Source organism: Dama dama, chromosome 14, assembly GCF_033118175.1.
Source record: "Dama dama isolate Ldn47 chromosome 14, ASM3311817v1, whole genome shotgun sequence".
Lineage (NCBI taxonomy): Eukaryota > Metazoa > Chordata > Mammalia > Artiodactyla > Cervidae > Dama > Dama dama.
Genome location: NC_083694.1, coordinates 6915634 through 6932140, shown reverse-complemented (window position 1 = coordinate 6932140; position 16507 = coordinate 6915634).

The following is a 16507-nucleotide window of genomic DNA, read 5'->3' as shown; positions in this document are numbered from 1 at the left end:
TAAAACTCAGTGAATACTAGTCTGAATTAACATTTATGTGAGTTACATCCTAGTTAAAATGCACTTACATATAGTTGGACCACACAGTCAGTGATCTGATAGCCTAAACTCAATAAAATGTCTACTCTGATAGATCACCAATATTTGACAAATGGAGATCCAATTTAATATGTTGCACTCTGAATGACAGATATTCAGGGAGTTAATGTATCCAAGGCTAGATGAGACGGTGGTAATGATGATGATGGTAATGGTTAGTTCATTCATCTTACCCCATGTATTTGCATATCACTTTTGAGATAAATCAACCATGACCAGATGGCTCAATGGTAAAGAATCTACCTACAGTGCAAGAGACGCAGGCTTGATCCCAGGTCAGGAAGATACCCAGAAAGGAAATGGCAATCCATTCCAGTATTCTTGCCTGGGAAATCCCACAGACAGAGGAATCTGGTGGGCTACAGTCCATGGGGTTGCAAAAGAGTCAGATAAGACTCAGTGACTAAACAACAATGACCATAAATATGTAACTCAGCAAACTTTAATTCTGCAAAAAGGTTATGTAGAGTGAAAATCATCCATCTTCATACATGTAAGAAGTTTTGTTTTGAAACTCTTAGATCTTTACTTATTTAAATTTCATAGAAGAAAATATAAAAGTAATCTATGTATTTGCCACTCAAATTACAGAATATTGACATTTTGTGATTGCTTCTTTCTCTTAAGTAAAAGCTTTCATATACAAAAAAGAAAAAAGAAAGTCATATTTTCCCAATTCATTACACCTAAAGAAAGTGCCAGACAAAATGTGCTGCCAATATATGAGCCACTGAAGACTCCATATGTACTTTGCAAGCAGGTGTTTCATGTGCAATTTGACAGAAGCAAAATGTTTTACAGGTGCATAGAGAATATCATCTTTGTATGAAAAAGGAACAATTATAACTATTCATGATTGTTTTTTTTTTTTCTCAATAGAAGAGTTTTGTAGAATTGTTACTTAAAGGACAGACTTGAACACACAGTGTTTGACAGCCTAAGTGCACATATCCAGTTGGATTCCATGTTAATTACTCATCCCAGAATGGAAGAAATAAAGTTCCAGAAGATGAGGATGAACACGGTTAAGTACTTTTATGTGAAATACAGTGCTTTTTCCATGCCCCTGTGAAGGTGTGGTTATATCTACTGGATAAAGGCAAAAGCGTGGCTCAAATATTATGCAGCTTTCCCAAAATTACACAATTCATTAAGATGTATCGGACTTCATACCAATGTCAGTGTGACTGGAAAACCTAATTTCAAAGACTTGAATTCTGCTTTGGTCGCTATTCTCTTATTGGAAGTTGAACTCCCTGAGATTAGAATGCTTCATATGACTTGAAGTAAAGTGACCATTTTAGCCACCTATGTTTAATTCTAGCCAAAGCAACAACCTCATATGTTTTTGTGAGTAAAAATAAAAACATTGATAGTGAACAGAATAGTGTCATTTTATGGAAAGACTGGCAAAAAAATACCTATAACATTTCTACTTTCCCAATATTTGAGTTTAGGGTACAAATAAGCATTGAAGTACTGTTTATTTGATTCATTTTCTTTCTCCTCTGTGGTGAACATGTACTATAGCTAGTCTTGATTCAAAGTTCCTGGGTTAACATAGAGCCTAATAGAAATTTCTTAGTTTTTTGCTCTAAAGTTATACATATTTCCATTAATAATCATTATATCTTACATAGAATCTCAAAACACAAGATGTATCATCTCACCCAAAACTAAAGCATGCCTGTGCCAACTCACAGAAGGAAGTTAGAAAAGAAGAGCACTTTAGCACAGGATATCAGTTGAATGGATTTAATTTCTTTTTTTTTTTTTAATTTTTTTATTAGTTGGAGGCTAATTACTTCATAACATTTCAGTGGGTTTTGTCATACATTGATATGAATCAGCCATAGATTTACACGTATTCCCCATCCCAATCCCCCCTCCCACCTCCCTCTCCACCCGATTCCTCTGGGTCTTCCCAGTGCACCAGGCCCGAGCACTTGTCTCATGCATCCCACCTGGGCTGGTGATCTGTTTCACCATAGATAGTATACATGCTGTTCTTTTGAAATATCCCACCCTCGCATTCTCCCACAGAGTTCATAAGTCTGTTCTGTATTTCTGTGTCTCTTTTTCTGTTTTGCATATAGGGTTATCGTTACCATCTTTCTAAATTCCATATATATGTGTTAGTATGCTGTAATGTTCTTTATCTTTCTGGCTTACTTCACTCTGTATAATGGGCTCCAGTTTCGTCCATCTCATTAGGACTGTTTCAAATGAATTCTTTTTAACGGCTGAGTAATATTCCATGGTGTATATGTACCACAGCTTCCTTATCCATTCATCTGCTGATGGGCATCTAGGTTGCTTCCATGTCCTGGCTATTATAAACAGTGCTGCGATGAACATTGGGGTGCACGTGTCTCTTTCAGATCTGGATTTAATTTCTAATACAGTGCTTTCACTTGCCAACTTGACCATAACTACTTAAATTTTTTTGCATTTTAGTTTTATTTTCTACTTACTGAGCTTCAAATTTTTACCTCAGTGAGTTGTTTTCAACATTAATAATAATAAGTCTAAATAACTATGAGAATATATTTCTTATTGTCAAATACATCATTATGCTAATAAATGCTTGTTTTCACTGCAATGAGAATCTTTATGTTTAGATTTCATATGTGTTCTGAAACAATATTAGAATGAACCTGCAGAAAATCGATAAAATATAAACATTAAGACAGTTTCAATTCACATCTGTATGGCACTTAACAGATCTCCCTGTATCATTTCATACAAGTATTCATTTTTTCAAATAGAAAGATACAAGGAAGTTTCTATACATCAGATGGCACTGATGAGCTTTGTATGCATACAATACTGGCAGCCTCTGCCTCATTCTTAGGCTTGTGTTTTGGAAGATCATAGAGCTGAATCTAGTGACCCAGGGCCAGGCCCACTCTAGGTCCTGAGGCAGTTTTATTTGGGGTTAAATATTTTATAAATTCCCATGGAATATGAGAAACTTGACAGTACATAATCCCATATAATGCATTTACATACTTTGTAATTTTGCTTTCATACATTCTGTGTGTGTGTGTGTGTGTGTGTGTGTGTGTGTGTGTTAGTCGCTCAGTCGTGTCCGACTCTTTGTGACCCCATGAACTGTAGCCCACAAGGCTTCTCTGTCCATGGAATTCTCCAGACAAGAATACTGGAGTGGACTGCCATTCCCTTCTCCAGAGGATCTTCCTGGCCTAGAAATCGAACGCTGATCTCCTGCATTGCAGGAGACTCTTTACCGTTTGAGTTACAGTGAAGTCCTTTTATACATTCTACTTCTAAATATTTTATATAGTCCGTACTACTTGTTTTTCATATTCACATTAAAAAACAATTCATATTTAAATAAGTTAAAAACAGAACAATATGGGTTACATTAACCCACAACTTTACAATTTCCTTTACTTCTCATCTATTGGTGTGAGCTTCCATCTGGAATAAATTTGTTTCATGTCTTCAAATTCTTTTAGTCAATTCATTTTATTTTTTGTATGATTTATCTCCAGAGTTGCTTTTGCTTCTTATTTGAAAATAACTTCTTTCTGCTGAAATTTTCCGTCTGTTCATTCATCTTGTTCATCTTGACCTCTTCCAAATCTTTGGCCAATTTTTAATAATTTATAATAGTTCAAGTTTGTATTTTTAGTCCAAGAAAAGTGGAAGTGAAAGTAGCACAATTGTGTCCAACTCTTTGTGACCCAATGGACTATACTGTCCATGGAATTCTCCAGGCCAGAATCCTGGAGTAGGTAGCCTTTCCCTTCTCCAGGGGATCTTCCCAACCCAGGGATTGAACCCAGGTCTCCCATATTGCAGGTGGATTCTTTACCAGCTGTGCTACAAGGGAAGCCCAAGAATATTGGATGGGTAGCCTATCCCTTCTCTAGCAGATCTTTTCAACCCAGGAATTTAACCATAGTCTCCTGTATTGCAGGTAGATTCATTACCAACTGAGCTATCAGGGAAGCTGTTTTTAGTCCAACCTATGGGTTATTTGTGGTCAGCTATTTTTGACATTTATGTAGATTATGGATCATATTTTCTTCTTCGTACATGTTGTTTTGATTTTAAATTTGTTCATACTACATATTGTGTGTAAAAAAAAAAAAAAGTCTGAAAGAGCACTGTCTTACACCCCAGAAGGAATGGGTTAGTTTGCATTTTTTGCCAATGCATCATTTGGAAGATCCTAATAGGGCTTGTTGACTCTAAAGTGAAATGTATAGATTTTTTAAAAATATATTGCCAAATGAATTTTTATCTAAGTAGAAACTGTTGTAATCTCTCAAACAATGGCATTGTACCTGTTCTGATAGTCATAGTATTAGATTATATTATCCAACTAATTTTTAATCTGTTTTTTTTCCAAAGAGGTAAAAAATTAAATCTGAGTGTTCCATTTGATCTCCATTTTAGTTCTCATTAAATACCAATGATAGTCCTTTCTTTATACATTGCAAGTGCTTGCAATTTTTTCATACTCTAAGTAGTCAGTCAGAGAGATAAGGATAAAGAGGAGAGATGAGAGAAAGGAGGAAGTCAGAGAGACCAAAAGTATGAGGATTTGATCTGCTTCTGCTGGCTCTGAATGTGATGGGAGGGACCATGAGTCAGAGGATGCAGGTGGCCTCCAGAAGCTGAGTGCAACCTCTCTCAACAATCTGCAGAAAACAGGGGCCTGAGTCCTACAACCACACAAAATTCTGCCAATAACCTAAATGAGCCTGGAGCATCTCCTGATAAGATCAGTGTTTTGTGGGGCCCACTGTAGAGAGACTACTGGCACCCCCTGAACTTCTGACCTTTGGAACTGTGAAATAATACATTTTCATGGTTTGAGCTACTACATTTATCATAATTTATTATGGCAAGTTTTTCAATAGAAGAAAAAGAATTTGAAAACTTTTTTCACGTAGTTAAATCTTTGAGAGAAAAAATAATAGCTAAAGGGAAAGGATAATTCTAATACAATAACTAATGATTTCTATTTATAGAAGAGCTATAGAGAGAAACATAAAATGGAATAATTGGAAATAATGAAAGAGACTGTCAGAGAGTAAGCTATTAGGATATAAGATGAGAGTTCAAACAATTTCTGGAATGAGAATATACAGTGATGCTATTAAGAAAATAAAAAACAGTGCAAATGAAAGTCACTATAGTTTAAGAGGTCAAGGAAATGAAGCTAATGAATTAGTTGAATCCAATAACTTGAGCTGTGAATTATCCTAACTGTTGAGACGGAGAGGAAATTGTGAGACACAAGGAAAAACCCCATTAAGAATGTTGGGATGAGTAGGCATTTTGGTAGAAAAAAATCAAAACAGTCATAATTTGTTGTAAAGTCAAATGATAAAATTCACAAGAAAGATATTTACACCAGAGTGTTTAAATAAAAAAAGCCATTTCCTGTGTTTTAGCATACTGTTAGCATTTTTATTTCCAGAACTTTTAGTTTATGAAATTTGCAGGAAAGGATGTTTTCTTTTTATATCTGCGTGTGTATTGTGTGTTAGTTGCTCAATCATATCTGACTTTTTGTGAACTCATGGACTGTAACACCCCCCACCACCACCCAACCACCCAACCACCACCACCACCACTCCTCTGTCCATTGGATTCTCCTGACAAGAATACTGGAGTGGGTAACCATTCCCTTCTCCAGGGAATCTTCCTGACCCAGGGATCAAACCCCAGTCTTCTGCATTGGAAGCAGACTCTTTACTGTCCTAGCCACCAGGGAAGCCCTATTATATTTGTGTAAGTTAATTTAAATTAAATGGAAATGCAATTGATACACACTTCTAGATGATACTTTGAAAATCACTAATATAAACTGAAGTTTTAAGAGATTTTTATTAAGATTTTGCTTACATTTTAATAAATATTAAAAAAATTTTAAGAAATTTGAGAAATATATTCTGGTTGAGAGTTTTCTTTATATCCATGGTTTCAACCTTCCCCTCTCAAAGAAACAACTCAGCTTATAATTATATTTATCTTTCTGGATCTTCAGCCCTATAGAATCGATCAGGATTTGGTACAAGAAACAAAAATCACTCTAGATATTTTCAAATATAAAAGAATCTAGTATAGAGTTTTGGATATTTATACCATTTTTGAAATGAGGAAGAATAAAATTTTAGGTTTTTCCTCATTCTGTTTCAAGGTCCCTACCTCAGTAATTTCACTCAAAGGATTTGGAAAAATACCCAGAAGCCAGCATAACACAGAAAAACTCCTGTAACATGACTGCTGGCTACAACTAGTGATCAGACCCTGATAATGATCTTTGTTCAATCTCATCTCTATATTTACCTTAATAATTCCAATATTCATATATATATATATATATATATGAATATATAATTATATAGCATATGAATATAAATATATTTAACTAGTGTGGTGTTCTGGTTGTCCACATAGTATCTCCTCTATTTGCATTACTTCAGATGGAAAGTTAATCATTTTTGACTTATTCAGGCTCAAGCATAGTTATTGAGGTTTCCTTATTAGCAGGATTCCTATGGGTGATGAAAAGCTCAGTGTCTCCTGCATTGTGAACCTAGGGATTAAGAGGCAGCTAGCTTTCCTCTCCAAACAGAGCTGCATGTAACCACTCTCCTCTCACCTTCCTAAAGAGACACAATGAGATAGAAACGAATTCCCTACAGAATAGAAGTCTCAACTCCCTAATGAACTTCATTTGGTCTCATGGGTCATAGATTATGAACAAATCAAGCAGAGTTGGCACTGAAATCATACAGAGTTGCATTGAAATCATAGAGTTGACATTGAAATCCTCCTTTGAGGTACATATTCAATGCATGTCTGATTCCTGAAAGGGTGCCTTCCTCCTTTTTCAAACACTCTCCAACTGACTCCCAGGTCACAGGAACTAGTGTTTCGACTCAGTTCTCCTTATGTGATTCCACGTGTGATATCAAGTGAGCCAGACGTGTGGTTTCAGAGTTCCTCAAATCCAACATGTGTGGGAAAAGAAGTGTATGATATTTCCCCTACCCACTTCCACAAGCAAATATCCTTCTTTTATTATTCCTTGTTTCAGAAAATGACAACAGTATTCACCTAATAATAAGCATTTGGAATTTCAGAATCATCCTTAGTTTATTTCTCTTTCTTGTCCCTCATATTCAATCCATCACCAATTCAGGTCTAAGTGACCTTCTAAATGTCTTTTAGGTTAATCATGTCTTTTTCATTTCTCTTGCTGTAACTTTGTGTTGCTTGGACTTCAATGAATAATACTTTAACTGATCTCCAAAAATGCTCAACAACAAAAGTTATATTTTTGAAACATACATCATATTCTCCTCTTACCAGAAACTGCTAACATGGCCACCATTCCCTCCTTATCCCCCTATAACACATGCACTTACTGTACTTAAAACCCTTCTGAGCCTCCATATCATTCTTTGGAAAATATACACATCATGCAAATAAGCTATAGGGCCCTGAATAATATCAGTTTTATTGTGTCCACAGTCTTGTATCTCTCCAAACCCCTCCTCCGTGGCTTTGCTCAGATAAATCAGCTTTTTCATTACATTATGCATTACTTATAATAGGCAAGATTTGGAAACAACTTGAGTGACTACCTACAGATGAATGGTTATGGAAAATCGTGTGTGTATATATATATATATATATATACACACACATATATATATTTGAGTAACATTCAGCCATAAAAAAGAATGAAATCTTTCCATTTGGGACAACAGGGACAGACCTTAAGCTAAGGGCATTAAGCTAAGTATAAAAAGTGACAACAAATAAACAACATTACATACAGAAAACAGATTGGTGGTTGCCACAGGGAAAGGGGCCCGAGAAAAATAGGTGAGATGGGTCAAACTTTCAGGTATAAAATAATTCCTAGAGATGTAAAGGTGAACATGGTGACTAACATGGCTAATTCTGTATTGCATAGTTGAAAGTTGCTAGGAGACTAGATCTTAAAAGTTCACAAGGAAAAAAAATAATAACTATGGAAATGGATATGAAATAGTCGTATTGTGGTGACTGTTTCAAAATGTATACGCATAGCAAATCGCAACGCTATACATCTGAAATCAGTATAATGTTTTCTATCGATTATACCTCAATTAAAAATAAAAAGACCATTCAGTGGTTATTTCTACCACCAGACGGCCTGGGCGGTGGAAGCTGTGGGCAGTCTTCAGGCCTGGCTGAGGAAAGAGTCTTCAGAAGGGGACCGCTGAAGGGGACTCCTGCCGCCTTCACACCAGTCCTGACCTCAGCTTAGGTGGCCATTAACTCAGGAGCCGCAACAGGACATTCACTCAGAACTCCTCCTGGGTCGCAGCCTTCTCCACAGCAGCAATCTCTTCCTTCATGCCCTCCTGTCTCAGCGGGAGTGACGCTGAGGCGTGACCACCCGCGGGTGCTCATGGGAGCAGCAGCCATGTCTACGCAGAACCTGAGCCTATGTCCATCACCTCTGCCCTAGTCTGTTCCGTTGTGGTAGCCCTGGTATTTTGTCCTCACAGCAGAGAAGAGCCTGTGACCACTTCTCAGAAGATTCACAGAAGATGCCTTTTATGCCCGTGGTCATAAAAACCTCAGGGTCCATCACCACCCAAAGTCACAGCTCCCGGGAAACCATGGGACTCTGATTAATGAGGTTCTGGGAGGGAGGTGACCAGCAGTAGGAGTGGGGCTCATGGCCCAACTTGCTGGCTTGTGTTCCTGGAGAATATGGTGCTGACGTCAACCTGGTTTCCAATGGTAACAGCAGTGCCTGAGCTGCCAGCAGGATCTTCCTCCAGGTTCCCATCAGAGATAAAGGTACCCACATCACTTTTCCTTCTGTACATGTTCCCTTCCATTTTAGAGTCAAGGTTGATGCCACCTAAATTAGTTTTCTGCTACAAGGAATTGGAGGACAACAAGGGCTCTGGGCATTATGAAAGCTTCCTTTTAGTCGGGATGGGGACCCAAAACAGTATTCTGTGACCTCTTTCCAGGCAGCAAGGAATGACTTGCTTGGTGACACTGGTCTTGAGAGGCTTGCTTGTGGCCATTATTATAATTGTTAATCAATAGTCACTTCTCTACTTGTGAAACAGAAGAGATTTTATTTATAGACCATCTTAGTGTTAGATATAGCCTGTAACAAAATAATACTAAAGTTAAGCAGCTTAAAATAATGGTAAAAAGGAATCCTCGTCTCACATTTTTTGAGACTTTAATTTCAGTTTTATTTTTTCTGTTCCTTTAGAGGGTTTACTTTTTTCATATTGCTTCTAAAAACTTATAACATTCAATTTTTTGAGGGGACACACCATGCAGCATGGGGTCTCTTAGTTCCCTAACCAGAGATCCACAACCCATGCATTGGAAGCACAGTCTTAATCATGGACCGCCAAGAAAATCCGTGTAACTGCTGAATGCAATGACAATGATTTTCTTAATTCCTTATTCACAATATATTTTGACATCATCAGGATGTCCAAATCTTGTCACCTTTTTATCTCTTCATCAGTCTCAACTTAATCTTTATTTTTTCTTTCCCAAATTGGTCTAGATTACAGTTTCCAACTCTCATTCTGTATTATCCTTAGCTCCTTTGCTCTCTATAGGGATATCTCCCCAAACAAACCCTAAGCTCAGTTAAAAAAAGAAAGAAAGAAACACAGAAACATACCCACACTTTTACCTACAAAAGCCACCTCGGACACTCACTCCTGTACACAGGCAGGGTCTAATGAAGTGATTCATTGTATTCATTTTTCCTAATTTGCTTCATCACTTAGCACTTTTTAACATAATGCTCCTCAGTTGTCCCTACCCTGTTTCAAAAAGCCTTTCAAAGTATTTAACATGATTTACTCAATTCTTCTATCCTACCATCACTCCATCATTCTCAAATGCATGATCACTTCATCAAAAACAAACAAAAACAAGCAAACTAGCCAATAAATTGGAGCTTCACTTAAGTCATTGTTTTCTACCTACCAAACAAGATGCTGTTCTTTGTGATCCTTCCCTGTAGTTATTACCTCCATCTTCCTTCTAAATTACATGATGTTCTGCATATATCCTTAGATATATCTTAATTTAAACAAAATTAAAAGCTCAGGTCTGTCTCCTTGTAGAAAGGACATCCCAATTGTTCTATTGCAATTAAATTTAAGATATAAGTGGAAATAGTTGTCCCCAAAGTATAACAGATAACCTGGAGAAACATCAAGTAGTTTGGATATCTCAGGCTGGTTTCCTCTAGCAATAAGCCATTTTATTTGGGTTTCATAAAAGTCATCGGGTTCTGTTAATACCCTGTGGTGCATAGTGGCATCTAGGAGAAACTGGGCCAAAGTGATCAAGGAAAGACTGTGTAAGTTGGAAACTTTCATAGTCAGCTGCAAAGAACACTACTATTAATGATAGATAAGAGGCTCAGCCATGAAGCTGTTAGAAAATTTGTGTTCCAGATGTCAGTAAAATTCTGTGGTCCAACGTAGCATTAGGTATGTGTAGAATGGCAGGGTAATTTCAAGTTCATGATCTACATTTATTAATCAGGAATTGAATTTACCCCTTAAAGAAGAAAATGCAGTGCTAAAAATATGTTTGCATAGGCAGGCTCATCTTTCACTTACTAAAGTAAATACTGAAATGATTTCATTAGCACATTTAACACAAGTACAATTTTCAGTGCTTTCCCTAATAAGTTTTATTTCATTGTATGATGTAAAGAAAGCATGATGAATTTTTTTTAACAAGTTCCCTACATATGTCCCTAAATTCTCACATTTAGAGGATGTCTAGTATGCTGTACAAATACAAATATTATCACTTTAACTGAATTAACAGTCCAGTACCTCCTCTCTCACCTTCCCTTCTTAACTGGGCTTTTCAGAAGAGAATCTTGTCAGTCAATGAATGTACTTCATCACCTGCCATTCAATAACTAAGTCAACATAATTATTAATTAATAACCATGATTTAATTACAAAACAATTTGGGGTTATTAATAATCTTCTGGTGGCCAATGCAGCAGACAATTCAACTTAATGTATATGATCTCTTCTGAATTTCTTGCACCATTTAATACTCCCATCTCTTTCAAAAATTGTAGTCTTGAGTTTTGTGACAGCACTTTTAACCCCTAACCTCTATTGTTCCTTATCCCACTCATTGTGAACTTCTTTTCCTTCATTCGCTGTTTGAATGGTGGGGTTCAGCAGAATTTCTCTTCAGTCATCTTATTTTGTGCTACATGCATGTATGCATGCTAAGTCGTGCATGCCAGGCTTCTCTGTCCATAGGATTCTCTAAGCAAGAATATTGGAGTGGCTTGTCATGCCCTCTTCAAGGGGATCTTCCTGACCCAGGGAATGAGCCCACATCCTTTACTTCTCCTGCATTGGCAGGTGGGTACTTTACCACTAGAGCCATGTAGGAAGCTACTTGCTCATATCTAAATATCACCAATATATGTATGATTATATAATCTTTCTCTCCAACTCAGACTTCCTTCTTGAGTTTCAAACCTGTGAAACTGCTTCCTCTTTGGGATGGTAGCCTCAGCTAAAGTGTGGAGATGAGACTTTGTCATATTTTCTGTTTCCATATTCTCCTGTTTTACATCCTCTGCAATAAAATCACAGCCTTGGGTCCTCCTAAACTCCTTTTCTCCTTTACCTCTGATATTCAGATTCATCCATACTATAAATTCCACTACCTTATTGTTTCCAAATCCCTTTGATTTCCAACAGTATCATCATTTTTTGCTACTACTCAGGCAATGATTTTCTTTTATTAATCTCAAAACCTCAGATTCGGTCATCCCTGCTCAGATGTTCTTTATACAACTCAAAATGTTCTATCTTTTCTCATATTTCTTCATGAAATCTTTATTCCCTTTATCTAACCTCCTAAACATAGTATGTAAGATCATTTATAAACTAATGATCAGACTCTTTTGTCTATGACATGAATGATTTACCCTCAAAATTCATATTGTCACCATGTGAAACTAAATTGAAGTGAAAGTGAAAGTCACTCAGTCATGTCTGACTCTTTGTGACTCCATGGACTATGTGGACTTCTCCAGGCCAGGATACTGGAGTGGGTAGACATTCCCTTCTCCAGGGGAATGCATAGCCTCTGATGTCTCTGGGCTGTCACTCAGCCTGAAATGATCTTAGTGATTAACCTCACTCTTCCCTTTACCACCTCTGCAATAAAACTTCAGTTTAGAAGTCACCTTTTGTGACTTGTGGAAATCAAGATTTCAGTATTTACACAACCTTTCTTCTTTGTATTCCTGAGGTTTTCCTGATCATTCTGCATTATGTGACTTTATTTTTATTAGTTTCTTGAAGTCAATAATTTTTGGATTTCCTCTATATATTTTTAGCAAAAGCATATGCCATGAAATAAAATAGTAAAGTATCATTTATTGAAAATAAAATTAAAGAGGATATCCTGTTCCAGCTAGAATCTGATATATCACTTAATCAGATGATATTCCTTTGGTTGAGCTTTGCTGATGTTCTCATTGTCTTACTTTTGTCATCATATTACCTTATGTTATCACAGTAAGAAAAGTACATTTAAGAAAACAAACATGAATGTATTAGAAAATGTAGAGATAAAACATCTCCAGTTAAGATAAAATACCTTTAACGTATGAAATTCTAGGTTTTGTTCACTTTAATACATTATTTTTACATTTTTATCCTGTGACAATCTTATTTTTTTTTAAAGTTGACTTAAATTTTGCACTTAGCACAGAGAAAATTTTATATATAAAAATGTAAAACATAATTATTTTAAGTTTACTCAATTTAGTAGCACATACTTGAAAATGGTCATTACAGAAGAGGGAGACAAGCTGCTGGCTTTGCTAAAGGGAATTGACACAAAAAGCTAATCGCATAACTTGCATCTCTTTTTGCACTTATTGTGCCAGGAGAAAATGCTTATAAGGGTGTTTCACATACTTCAATATTTTAATGTGCAATCAGTTATGAATGGAAGTATACCTGTAGCTTCCTTATAATAATGACAATAATAATAGCAATAATATATATAAAGAAGGGGCTTAACTGTGGCTCAACGGTAAAGAATCTGCCTGCCAATCAGGAGACACAGGGTCAATCCCTGATTTGGGAAGATCCCCTGGAGAAGGAAATGCAACCCATTCCAGTATTCTTGTCTGGGAAATCCCACTGACAGAGAAGCCTGGCTAGCTACAGACCATAGCTTCACAGAAGAGTCAGACACAACTTGACTAAACAACAGCAGCAACAATACTTAAGACAGCAGAGTCAGTTCCTCATTAGATTATTTAGTTAAATACATAGAATTTAAATAACAAGAGTTATGTAATTTAGTGAATGCAATATAATATTTTTAGTAGCATTTTATAGTTGTTCATAATAATGAAGAACAATAAATTATTTCTAGAAGGAGACAATGAATCTTTAAATGCACTTTGACAACACATTTTTGTTGTCAGGCTTAAAAAAGACTATTTATGTTGTGGTGTGTATACATATTTAGATGATGATAATATGCACATACTTACGATAAGTCATGTCAGTCGTGTCCGACCCTGTGCAACCCCATAGACAGCAGCCCACCAGTCTCCCCCGTCCCTGGGATTCTCCAGGCAAGAATACTGGAGTGGGTTGCCATTTCCTTCTCCAGTGCATGAAAGTGAAAAGTGAAAGTGAAGTCTCTCAGTTGTGTCCAACTCTTAGCGACCCAATGGACCACAGCCTACCAGGTTCCTCCATCCATGCAACTTTCCAGGCAAGAGTACTGGAGTGGGGTGCCAGTGCCTTCTCCTAATATGCACATAAATATACCTATTCATACACCTATTCATGTCTAGATTATGAATGAAGTGAAAAAGTTAGTCACTCAGTCATGTTCGACTCTTTGTTGAACCCATGAACTGTAGCCCACCAAGCTCATCTGTCCATGGGATTCTCCAGGCAAGAATGTTGGAGTGGGTTGCCATGCCCCTCTCCAGGGGATCATCCCAACCCAGGCATCGAACCCAGGTCTCCTGCATTGCAGGTAGATTCTTTACCATCTGAACCACTGGGAAGCCAATGTTCATAAAACTATTTTTTCCACAACATAGAATCTTATTGACATTATAGAATGTTGTAACACTTAGGCTTCCTTCCACTGCTCTTCATTTAATTCTCATCCTTTGTCTGTTATATCTTTATTTTTGCATTTTATGCCATTACTTGATCATTATTTTGCAAATTCTGTTCACTTCACTACCAGAACTCAACGTGAAAGTATATATTTTCTCCTAGAATTATTCAAGTTAAAAATCTTTATATCATCTATTGGAAATATCACTTGTATAGAGTTCAAATGGAGTCTCTAGTTTAACACTAGTCTAAATCATCTTCCAGGCTCTTGATCACTACAAGTGATCTACAAATTTTCTACAAGCTAATCTACAAATTTTCCTCCTGCCCTCTCTCACTTCGATAATATTCTATTCACCTGATCAAATTCAGGTTAAGTGGTCTCCAGGCTGCCTGTGAGGATGTTTTTCAGGTTCTTCTCTTTACCTTTCTTCTATGCCTGATGTATGATTGAATGTAATTTTATTCTCTTTTTGTATCTTCATCTTTTGCTAGAATACGTTTTCTAGTAGGTGTAAAGAAATTGTACTTAACTTTATGAATACTTCCAATGCCCAGAAAAGCCTCTTGTACTTGCATATGTCCTTTGATATTTTGATTTGATATATAATTCTTAGTTTAAAAATAATATTCAGTACATTGAATGTAGAAATGGACTAAGATATAAGTCATGTATAACCTATAATAAAATTGGAAGTTATATAGTGAGTAAATTCAGATTTTTAGTTTTAAAAACTCTTCAGTAAATACTGCTATCCATTTGGAAAAATAACAAATACAAAATCAGATTCTTAACTTATATACTCATGCATTTGATAAAACTTTTAGTATATGCTATATGCCAAGTTGGATAACGGTTATTAAGAATATACTGTTGAACAAAACAAATATGATAATAACAAAAACATGAAATAAAGCCAAGTGCATATGTTTTTATGAGGTTGTAAACTACTATGGCAGGAACACTGAATATTCAGTATTTAATAGAAAGTGTATAATATGCTATGCTTGAATTTACGTATACTGATTGAAATACTAAACAAGTAGTGGAATAATAAAGTAACATTTACTAGTAATAGAGATAATAAAAGCAAAATGCTACATGGATAATATGGAGATTTTGTGAAATTAATGAAGCATTTTATGTGAAAGAGTTACAAATAGTAGGCGACTTTAATCCATATAAAATTTTGAGCTTTATTTGAAATACTCTTTTAAATTATCCATAAAATTATATAATACACCTTTTATTTGTTTCTTCTCTATCCCCTGACTCCTTCTATTCTAAATTCATAAAAAACATTAACACTAACTATTTAAGAACAGTTTGAAACATTTTGTTGGCAATGATGTTAAGGAGTGTTACAATAAGGTGATTTGATCCTTAAATCAGGCTATAATTTCTAGAGATCTTGGGACAAAGAGTTTAAATGAACTTTTGGAAAGCTGAGGGAAAAACTATCATACACACACAACACACACAGTCACTTCTCTTGACCTTAGAAAAATCTTTGGAGATTGCATAATGAGGTCTATTATAACATGAACAATAGTTAAAAGGCCACTTAGGATTCCAGGTGACTTCTTTTGTAAAGAGGATTCCATTGTTCTATATTAATTATGCAATTAATATTTCTTTGTTTTGAAGGAATGCTTTTGTCTGGGTTCTGTAAAAGATAGAACTTGAAACAAAACTTAACATTGATGCTTTATTTATTGTATGATGTAATTCTAGGACAGGAGGGGGGAAATGGAAGCAGAGGATGCTAGAAAGCAAATGCAAAGTTTTCTGAGTTATTGAAGCAGGCTGGTTCTGATGTTGTAATTGATCATCATCATCTACTTCTCTACTACCTATCATAATATTCCCTTGTTTCTAACCAGTAACATGGCTATTTTGGGTTGCCTGAATGGCCTTGACTTTGTTGGATTATGGTCATAACTACTGATTGATAGTTATTACTGAATATGGTATATGAAGTGATGGCCCCAGGGAATTGACTAGACTGCAGACAAATTACCTTTGCCCTACTTTGTATTTAGAACCCAATTCCACATGGCAATTCAGGACAAATGCCCCAAACAATAATGTATCTCCTTTCACCTGTTGATAATTGGAGCTCAACGTGGCCAGATGGTAGTTGCAACTTGTCAGATATGTTCACTTCTAGGAAACAAGACTCCTAAGTCAGCACAACCTAATGTTGTTAGAATGAGAACCCCAA